This window comes from Ranitomeya variabilis, chromosome 1 (genome assembly GCF_051348905.1).
Source record: "Ranitomeya variabilis isolate aRanVar5 chromosome 1, aRanVar5.hap1, whole genome shotgun sequence".
NCBI classification, from domain to species: Eukaryota; Metazoa; Chordata; class Amphibia; order Anura; family Dendrobatidae; genus Ranitomeya; species Ranitomeya variabilis.
In genome coordinates this window covers 335,960,849-335,971,159 of record NC_135232.1, presented here as the reverse complement: position 1 = coordinate 335,971,159, position 10,311 = coordinate 335,960,849, and the positions used below count along the sequence as shown (strand labels likewise).

Below are 10,311 nucleotides of genomic sequence, written 5' to 3'. Positions count from 1 at the left end.
TCTCCTGGTGTACTGGCCTGTCTCCTGGTAGCGCGTCCAGCCTCTGGACACTACGCTGACAGACACAGCAAACCTTCTTGCCACAGCTCGCATTGATGTGCCATCCTGGATGAGCTGCACTACCTGAGCCACTTGTGTGGGTTGTAGAGTCCATCTCCTGCTACCACGAGTGTGAAAGCACAACCAACATTCAAAAGTGACCAAAACATCAGCCAGAAAGCATTGGTACTGAGATGTGGTCTGTGGTCCCCACCTGCAGAACCACTCCTTTATTGAGTGTGTCTTGATAATTGCCAATAATTTCCACCTGTTGTATATTCCATTTGCACAACAGCATGTGAAATTGATTTTCAAACAGTGTTTCTTCCTAAGTGGACAGTTTGATTTCACAGAAGTTTGATTTACTTGGAGTTATATTCTGTTGTTTAAGTGTTCCCTTTATTTTTTTGAGCAGTGTATAAAATAAGTACACTTATTAAACTCATCCTGTGCATTATATATAATAAGCATGAGGTCTGGTGGGGGTTAATAAAGATATATTTGGCAGAATTACGTTTAAACTATTTTTCTGCTCCAAAAGTCAATAGAGTTGGCACAACCATCACAAGTTCTTCATTCAAGACCTTTTGTTACTTCTTTCTTCCAATCTGTTGTAAATGTTGCAAGTCTTACTTAAACCCACCATTTTTATTGACACTCATAATGGTAATTATTTGGCCTCATCTTACAAATTAGAGGAAAGTCAGTGAAATAGTGGCAGCGGCTTATTCTCTCTCAACTGATAGCACATGTAGGCTGGCAAAGCAGGCACTTTTACGATTCATTGATTCGCTATCCGCTGAACATGTATGTGGGCATCTTTAGAGATGTGCGGCTGCACTCGAAAGGCACAATTTCACACTTCATGCTGTGGACTTGTAAGGCAGTCAGTGTTTTGAAGGCTGGAAAAGCATTTTTTCATAATACACCTTGCAAAAATAGATGACCAAATATAGCACAGGGCCACCACATGTGAATTCCTGAAGTGCCGTTTAATTATATCACAGGGAAACCATCAATAATAAAAGTAATAACGTTTCTTCTCCCAGTTATGGGTTTTATATTAAAACTATACCATTAGGTGTGACCTTAGTTAGATGGTAACAGAAGAGAGGGATAAACACAATGGGGAGATTTATCAATGCCTTAGTGCGAAGTTGCTGTATTCTTTACCGCCACAAGTAAGACAAGGGCATAAAACAATACAAGACTTTATGCTACTTTGTAACAGCTTATGAATCTTGGTAAGAAAAGCAATTTGTTATTTTCTAAAGCAGAGAATATAAAACAAAAATGGCAACAATTAGAACAATTCCATACGTGTCAGCCAAGTTTCTGTTATGTTTATTCCTACTTGACGGCAATGGGGAAAATGCCGCAGGTAAAATAACATTCAATTATATCACAAATACATTCTTTACATACAGAACAATTGCAGTTTTCATAGAAACAGTTTCAAGAAACACTAGAAAAAGTTACTAGAAAATAATCAGACCCTACTAACAATTGTGGCAAAACCACAGTAAAAACACCTGTAATCCTTCAACCATCCCATACCTATGTACTATTGACTTGGCTAAGTGTGCTTGTGTTCCCAGTGAAGATGCCTGCACATGTGCCCAGAATGCCCAACCCTCCGTTCCTTCATCATCTGCCATCAGAGGAGATACAGGACACCCCCATACACAAATTAGTAGGTTGAGCGGACAGTCATCTAATATTTATGAACAGCTTTATGGGTTTCACCCCACTTTATTTTCAGAAATGTGGCCCAGTAGCTTAGCTCTAAAATCTTTCAACATATACTAGAAGTCAGCCAGTAGCACCATTCGTAGTACATACAATGCAGAACAAAATGCTTGTGTTCTGGTGGAAGGATAAAGACCCTTAGAGGAGACAAGTTTACAGCAACTGGTCACACGATTCAATTATATCCAGTTCAATCTTTTAATACTTTTGGCTTGTACAAAGTGTCGGACTGGGGAGCCAAGCGCCCACCAGTAACCAATGCTAGAGGCCAGGGCCGGACTGAGACCAAAAAGCAGCCCTGGCACAAAAAAAAAATTAACCGGCCCACATACAATGAGTGTCCTCACCCAAATCGTAGAACACTGGCTGGTTATGCCAACTTTTGCTTTACTTGTTACACCAATCAACTTGAAACATGTAAACCTGCAGTGGCCATAGCGTGATTAGACAACAGTTCAATACAGACCGCCAGCAGACTATTATCACACTGCAGACTATACTAAAAAATACCACACTGATCAGACAAAACATTTTGTATCCACATTAAAGGGATTGCTCACTAGAAGACAACCCCTTTTGAATGCTCCTGATGTACACAATAAAATAAAAAATGCATTCTTACCAGCTGGACCGCTCCGTGCGCTGTGTCCTCCAGCATTCTCATGACATTGTTAATGTGACATAAGCGCTGCAGACTATCAGAGGACATTGATGATCTGCAGCCTTCATAATACAGTTTGACGATAACAGGCTGCTCTTGTGCCATAAACAATGTCATGACATCTGCGCTGGTCCTGAAGTAAGTACGCTTGTATTTTAGCTGACACATTGGCGGCACTACCACGTTAAAGCGAACCGGTCACATCCCAAAATGCTATTAGTCCTACAGATTTGGGGTTAGTTTGAACTTTAGTCATCCCAGTGGCCTCCAGTTTCAGTTATACAGGAGCAGCCGGTGCGCCTTCAGTCACCACGCAATATATAGCCCCCAATCAATACATAGCCCCCGGAACTCACTGACAGATGACTGACGGCGTGTCTCTATAGCTGAAAATGGGAGAAATAAAGTTAGTTTCCTCCAGGCTTCAGGACACCTTTACAATGCTATTAACCTGTAGATTGCACCCATATTTGCAGGTTAATAGCATATTTGACATGACAAATTCAGTTAAAAGGTGTAACCCCTTTTGAATCCCTATGTTTCCCCAAGTATAATATTAAATAATATCACCTGTTGTCACCTCCAATGCTGCACCGTTCCAGCGGTGTCGGCACTGGATCTCCCGGGTATCACGTGATATTGTTATGTCTGTCACGTAATCCCTGCAATCAGCGCTGGCTGTGCTCTCCTCTCCAGCAGACAAATCAGACATCCAGAGGAAATGAGAGCTGTAGCTGCCCTTTCACTTCCTCCAGATGTCCATTATATCCATAGGAGAGGAGAGCAAAGCCAGAACTGATTGCAGGGATCGCATGACATAACAATGCCCCATGATACTTGGGAGATCCAGTGCCGACACTGGTGGAATAGCACCAGCACTGGAGGTGACTATAGGTGATATTGTACTGGGGAAAAGTAGGGATTCAGAAGGGATTGTCCTTATAGTTGCCAATCCTTTTAAGGCCAGACAGCAGCTTCTATGACCCTGATTCATCAAGAACCAATACTGGTGCTGTTCATTCAGGGCTTGATGAGATGTGCTGGAGTGAGTGGCGCTGGATTCGTTATGCCTCTTATTGAATCCTGCTGCATCTTAAAATTTTTCGACTTATCAAAGTGCTTTAAGCCAGATTTCTGGCTGAAAAGACTTTGATGAATTGGGGCCCATGTGTCTCTATATCCAAACATAGCTATATACTGCACCACTACATTACATACAATTTACAATACTGCATAATGTATAAATATAGAAACTTACACACATTATATACAAGTACACAGCACACATGCTGGACAACACAGGCTCATTACATACACATCATACAGTCACATAGACACACATTATATACAAGTACACAGCACACATGCTGGACAACACAGGCTCATTATATACACCTAATACAGTCACACAGGCACACACATCATGCATGTACTTACCATATATAATCGAGTATAAGCCAACCCGAGTACAAGCCGAGGCACCTAATTTTGCCACGAAATACTGGGTAAGCTTATTGACTCAAGTATAAGCCGGGTATGCATTGTCCCCTCATCCCCATCCTGGTATGCATGGCTCCGCCGTCCCTGTCATTATATGCATGGCTCCCCAGTCCCTGTCATTGTATGCATGGTTATTTATCCCCTATCCTTGTATGCATGATTCCTGTTAAAAAAAAAACATCCTATTTACCTGCCTGTACGCCCTCGCTGGCACTGCATCTTGTTCGTTCTGGCACCAGCAGCTCTTCCGGCCGAGCGATCACATGGCTCCGCTCATTAAGGTAATGAAGATGCACTCCACACCTATGGGAGTGGAGAGACGTGAATATGCATTACCTTAATAAGCGGGGCCACGTGATCGCTTGGCACAGGAAGAGCTGCTGGCTCCGGAACGAAGGAGATGCAGTGCCAGCGAGGGCGCGCCGGTAGGTGAGTAGGATGTGTGCTGGAAGCCGGCGGCTTCGGCTGCCACTGTGCGCTATTACAGCAGCGCACAGGCTTGAGCCACAGCCGCCAGCTCCTGCCTCTGTGACCTCCGGCTCCGCCACTCCCCCTCACCCGCCGTCTTCTGAGACAATTGACTCGTGTATAAGCTGAGGGGGGCGTTTTCAGCACAAAAAAATGTGCTGAAAAACTCGACTTATGCACGAGTATACACGGTTGTACACACATGCTCTATAAGAAATCACAATGACAAAGTCTGTATCCAAAAGTAGAAAAAAGGGTGGCACTCACCGTCCCAGTAGAATATCCTTTATTTGGAATCACAATAAAAGACAGAGGCAGGAGAGTCTTGTGTGGAGACGCAACGGACGACGGACGTTTCACGCTGGTATGTGCTTCTACGGGTCCCATAGATTTTAAGGGGTTAAAATAGAGATATATGATTGCAGTATATAAAATTGTTTTGTGAAATCTTTTTTTTGGGGATTGAAAGGGAATACACTTTACTGTTATATCAGCAATGTAATTTCATTACTAAAATCAGTTTCATATCAGAACTTAAAGAAAATGAAGTTCCTACCAAGAACTTATGCATACTGCAAAGTATGGAGCCCTATGTGAACCAGCTCTAGCAGAACATGGAGTGAACCGTATCCTCATTTAGCCAAAAGCTATTCCTCCCAACCTCCCATACTACATTGGTGAGTTTAGCAGAGTTCAACTAATATGTATGATGACCTTTACTCCAAGGTTTGACTTATTCACTATAAAAAAGGGAGGGGAAAGAAAATACGACAGTGTGCACACCTATGTAAAAATATATAGTTTGTATATGTGAAAATATATAGTTAATTTATGAACAGCAAATCAAAACTCTATATTTAAAATCAATTAAAAACTATTTTCTACATGCATTTGCACTTTATTTTTATTTTTTACATACCGTATATGGTTATCATGAGATTATACATTTATATCCTGTCACGATACTGAAGCAGGATTTCCCGGGGCAATGGGCTCCTTCCCTGTCCCTGAAGCTGACAGGCCCCCTGACTATACCTGTAACCCAGATTACCCTTGATGGTGGAAATGCTGGGGTCTCTTTCGTGGTTATGCTCTGATATGCACGCTGATCTGTTTCCTCCCCCAACTAGGGAAGTATGGAAATGTATAGGGTTACACAAGCCTGACAAACAGGGGAAACAGACATGATAAAAGAAAACTACAATAATGTAAATACGCTCACCAAACAACTGAGTGGAAATCAAGGGAACAGTAGGAGGGGTAAACGAAAAGGATTAGGATAAACACACAATGCCAAATCCACACACATATCTCCTGTAAACTACACTAACCGAATGCTACTAATTCAGAACGGTCCATCACAACCACCCCAGGAAGTTGTAACTATCAACAGCAATTCCCTGGTGCAAGAGGAGCATATATATCTGATAGGAGTGTCCAACACAGAACAGCTGAGACAATTCAGGATGGAGAGCTCCAGAGCAAAGAAAACCTACACTGCCTATAGGAAGGTGAAGCAGATCTAATACATGCAGGGGTTTGTGTAACCAGATGGCGCGACCTTCGGGCCTCTTTCTTTCACGGTATCCCTATACCTTTCCATATATCCATATACCTTTCATAATTTTATTTACTGTTACTTATGGTGCTTGTGGTCTTGATTTGACTCAATCATTGTTATTATAACCATTTATATCAGGGATCACCTATCTATATCATATCAATATCCATATTTTTCTATATCAGCATCACAACTGTTTTCAGAATACCCAGGGCCAGGGGCTCCTTCCCTGTCCAGTCATAGGGACATGTGAGTCGCCCGCCAGGGCCGTGGGGTACTCGGTACCGGGTCCGGTACTCACAGGGGGATGTCACGTTGGCGGCGACCCAGTCCGTGGCCCTGGGCGCCCTTGTTAAAGGGAAGGTCTTTAAAGGGATTTTGAATAAAGTTGGTGTTCGTGACACCACCTGTGGTATTCAGTCAATGGGGACCGACGCTGCTTAAAGGGGTCTACTGGGGTGATGTTAACATAGTAACATAGTAACATAGTTATTAAGGTTGAAGGAAGACTTAAAGTCCATCTAGTTCAACCCATAGCCTAACCTAACATGCCCTAACATGTTGACCCAGAGGAAGGCAAAAAAAAAACATGTGGCAAAGTGTAAGCTCAACACTGGGGAAAAAAATTCCTTCCCGACTCCACATACGGCAATCAGACTAGTTCCCTGGATCAACACCCTAACAAGGAATCTAGTATATATACCCTGTAACATTATACTTTTCCAGAAAGGTATCCAGTCCCCTCTTAAATTTAAGCAATGAATAATCACTCATTACAACATCATACTCAGAGAATTCCATAGTCTCACCGCTCTTACAGTAAAGAATCTGCATCTGTTATTATGCTTAAACCTTCTTTCCTCCAGACGTAGAGGATGCCCCCTTGTCCCTGTCTCAGGTCTATGATTAAAAAGATCATCAGAAAGGTCTTTGTACTGTCCCCTCTTATATTTATACATTAACATAAGATCACCCCTTAGCCTTCGTTTTTCCAAACTAAATAGCCCCAAGTGTAATAACCTATCTTGGTATTGCAGACCCCCCAGTCCTCTAATAACCTTGGTCGCTCTTCTCTGCACCCGCTCCAGTTCAGCTATGTCTTTCTTATACACCGGAGACCAGAACTGTACACAGTATTCTAAGTGTGGTCGAACTAGTGACTTGTATAGAGGTAAAATTATGTTCTCCTCATGAGCATCTAAGCCTCTTTTAATGCATCCCATTATTTTATTTGCCTTTGTAGCAGCTGCCTGACACTGGCCACTAAATGTGAGTTTGTCATCCACCCATACTCCTAGGTCTTTTTCATTGACGGTTTTGCCCAGAGTTTTAGAATTAAGCACATAGTTATACATCTTATTACTTCTACCCAAGTGCATGACCTTACATTTATCCCCATTAAAGCTCATTTGCCATTTATCAGATCAAGCTTCTAGTTTACATAAATCATCCTGTAATATAAAATTGTCCTCCTCTGTGTTGATTACCCTGCAGAGTTTAGTGTCATCTGCAAATATTGAAATTCCACTCTGTATGCCCCCTACAAGATCATTAATATGTTAAAAAGAAGAGGGCCCAATACTGACCCCTGTTGTACCCCACTGCTAACCGCGACCCAGTCCGAGTGTGCTCCATTAATAACCACCCTTTGTTTCCTATACCTGAGCCAGCTCTTAACCCACTTACACATATTTTCCCCTATCCCCATTATTCTCATTTTATGTATCAACCTTTTGTGTGGCACCGTATCAAAAGTTTTTTAAAAGTCCATATAGACTACGTCCACTGGGTTAAGGCAGCTGAGACGGTATAACTTCCCACAGGTGAAATAGGTAGGTGAAGGTGGTGAATGGTGCTGTAAAGAACGAGGACACAGGTGTGCAGTCTCTTTACCTGGTTTACTGGAGACTTCAGGTATCCACAGTCCAGGGCACCAGATCACAGGTATAGGCAGGATCTGGCCGGCTTGGAAGCAAGTTCAGAGTCCCCTCTACCAGGTGGAGATGAAAGCCTTCCTACCAGCGCTTTGGTGTAGTCCCTTACTGCCTATGGCTTCTGGCAAGGTCCTCACAGTTCCTCTCTGTCCTCCATAAAGGTGGGACACAAACCCGTATGACAGGTGGCTCGAGCCTTTTTATAGGGTCTCTATCATGACCCGGGCTCTATGTGCCACTGAGCCTCCTGGGTATTAGGGCAGACAGGTGATGTGTAATCCAGCTGTCCTGCCAGTTTCTGCTGTGCCTCCTAGAGTCCGACACAACCTCGGTCTTCCAGCTATCGGGAATCTGCGCTCTGCAGGGAGGTAGCCCAGTCACAGCTATCCTCCCCAGTTGTCACTCTCCTGTGCTTTGCTCTCCTGCATGCACTCTACAAACTGTTCTTCCTTTTTTTAAGTCACTATCCAGGAGCTGCAGCACCTCTGGCTGCATGGCCCCTCACACGTCTTCCTGCCTCAGACTGCTCCAGTCTGCTGTCCGGCGCTTACTAACTCACTTTCCCTCCAGACCAGAATTTATATATAGGGGAGCCACCCATAAGCAGGATGAGAGCTCCCCCTTCTGGCCGGCCTGGAGTGTGAACTGTTGAATGTTTGTGTTTACCTGATAGAAGAGATCTTCCCTTGCTTCCAAGCATGATATCACATCACTCTCCCCGTGAGGAAAGCAATGCCACACTAACAACCAAGACCCTGGGGTGTTACACATGCACAGAGCAGTTACTGTCACCACTCAATATAATGTGAGCGGTGGCTGTAATCACTCCCCAGCAGTTTGAATAACAGCTGGCTCTGCAGTGACCCTATGGCTGAAAGCTAGTGCTCCCAGGAGGAAATAAGTTAATTTTCTCCAGATGACCACACTTTTAGTAAGGAAGCCAGGCAGCAGTTTAACTCTATTTACCTTCAGATAAGTCATATATCTGCAGGTAAATAGCAATTTTGCTCATGACTTTCCCTTTAAGGTGCATTTAAACTTGCCAATTTTGGTGCTCATTTACCTGCCTATTTACATAGACCATCAAACAATGATGGGGACACAACGACCACTAATTCAATCATTCATTCAATACAATCAGTCTGCTCCCATACAGTATCATGTTATCAGCAGCTCATCCCATTTACATAAGCTGGTGTGCTGCCGATAACAGTGATTTTTTTGATGGCATAAATTATATGATCACTAATGAACAAGCATTTTGCTCTTTCGTTGGGTGATTGCTGGCATGCCCACATGCTGGCATGTTTAAACGGATTATTGCTTCTCAGCCTTTTGGCTAAGATCAAGTGTAGTATCTTTCAAAAAGTGGCTTTGGCCTGGGCCGCCCTATTAGATTGATACAATGAACACTGGGGTTTGGTGCTTGCTAGTAGGCTAGGTGGCTTATACGGTCATTTGGTGGAAAGCATGGCTCCCAGGATCGACACCATTGGGCCGCGGTAGATCGAAAGCGTGAAGTGCCTCAGGAGTGGTGTCTCTGGGGTGCCTTAACTCAGTAGGATTGGGAACCCCACTTGAGTATCGGCAGTTTTGCACAAGCACTTCTTTTTCTTTCTTCTGCATATGTAGGGAGGTGGACCAGGCTAGTGGTCCCTCTTACGTGTCTGGGCTGGAACTGTCGGGGCTGTCACCATTATTCCGGGGGGAACAGATTTCTGACCAGAGGAGTTCAGGACACCTGACTGGTGGGGGCGGGTCTGACTTAAATAGCTGGGTGCGCAGAAATATAAGGTTTTTCGTGGGGAACCAGTGTGTGAGAACAGAGACGGTTGACTCCCTCTCAACTTACCCATGCCAGCTATCTGTGCCAATATACCCGGTTAGCGAGTCTATCCCAACTGACGAGACACAGCTCAGAGAGACCTCCGCACTGTACAGTGACCGGTACAGAGTGAATTGCAACGTTCCCCTGACCACCGCGGAGGCACCGCTCAGCCATATCCCTGCGGTGCCTACTGAGAACCGGCCTGCTCCTGAGGCTGTGATCGCTGGACTGTGTACTTCTTCTGCGGTTTTGTCTGCTGAACTGTCTGCTTCATCCGCTGTTCCACGGAGTAATGCTTCTACAACATCCCGTGCCCGTATCAGGATACCACGTGCCGAAGGACCCGAAGGATTCATCACTGGGAGGAGACATCCTCCAACCACCTTCCACCAGGGCCCAGAGACTGATAAGTTAAACTGTTGTCACTTTTACTATTGTACCCCCTGCTTGACCTACTATTGTTTTACATAAAAAATACCTGTTAACCCTCTGCCTCCTGTGTGTCACTGCATCCTATGCACCTGCATAGCATAGCTTCCTACGCGCACACCCTTATTCCGGGCCTTTTGGC

General features: G+C 44.1%; 1 pseudogene; it reads left to right on the top strand.

The window, feature by feature from the left end:
* Positions 1–9,231: 9,231 nt before the first annotated feature.
* LOC143797424 (U2 spliceosomal RNA) lies at positions 9,232–9,327 on the top strand (annotated as a pseudogene).
* The last annotated feature ends 984 nt before the right edge of the window (positions 9,328–10,311 follow it).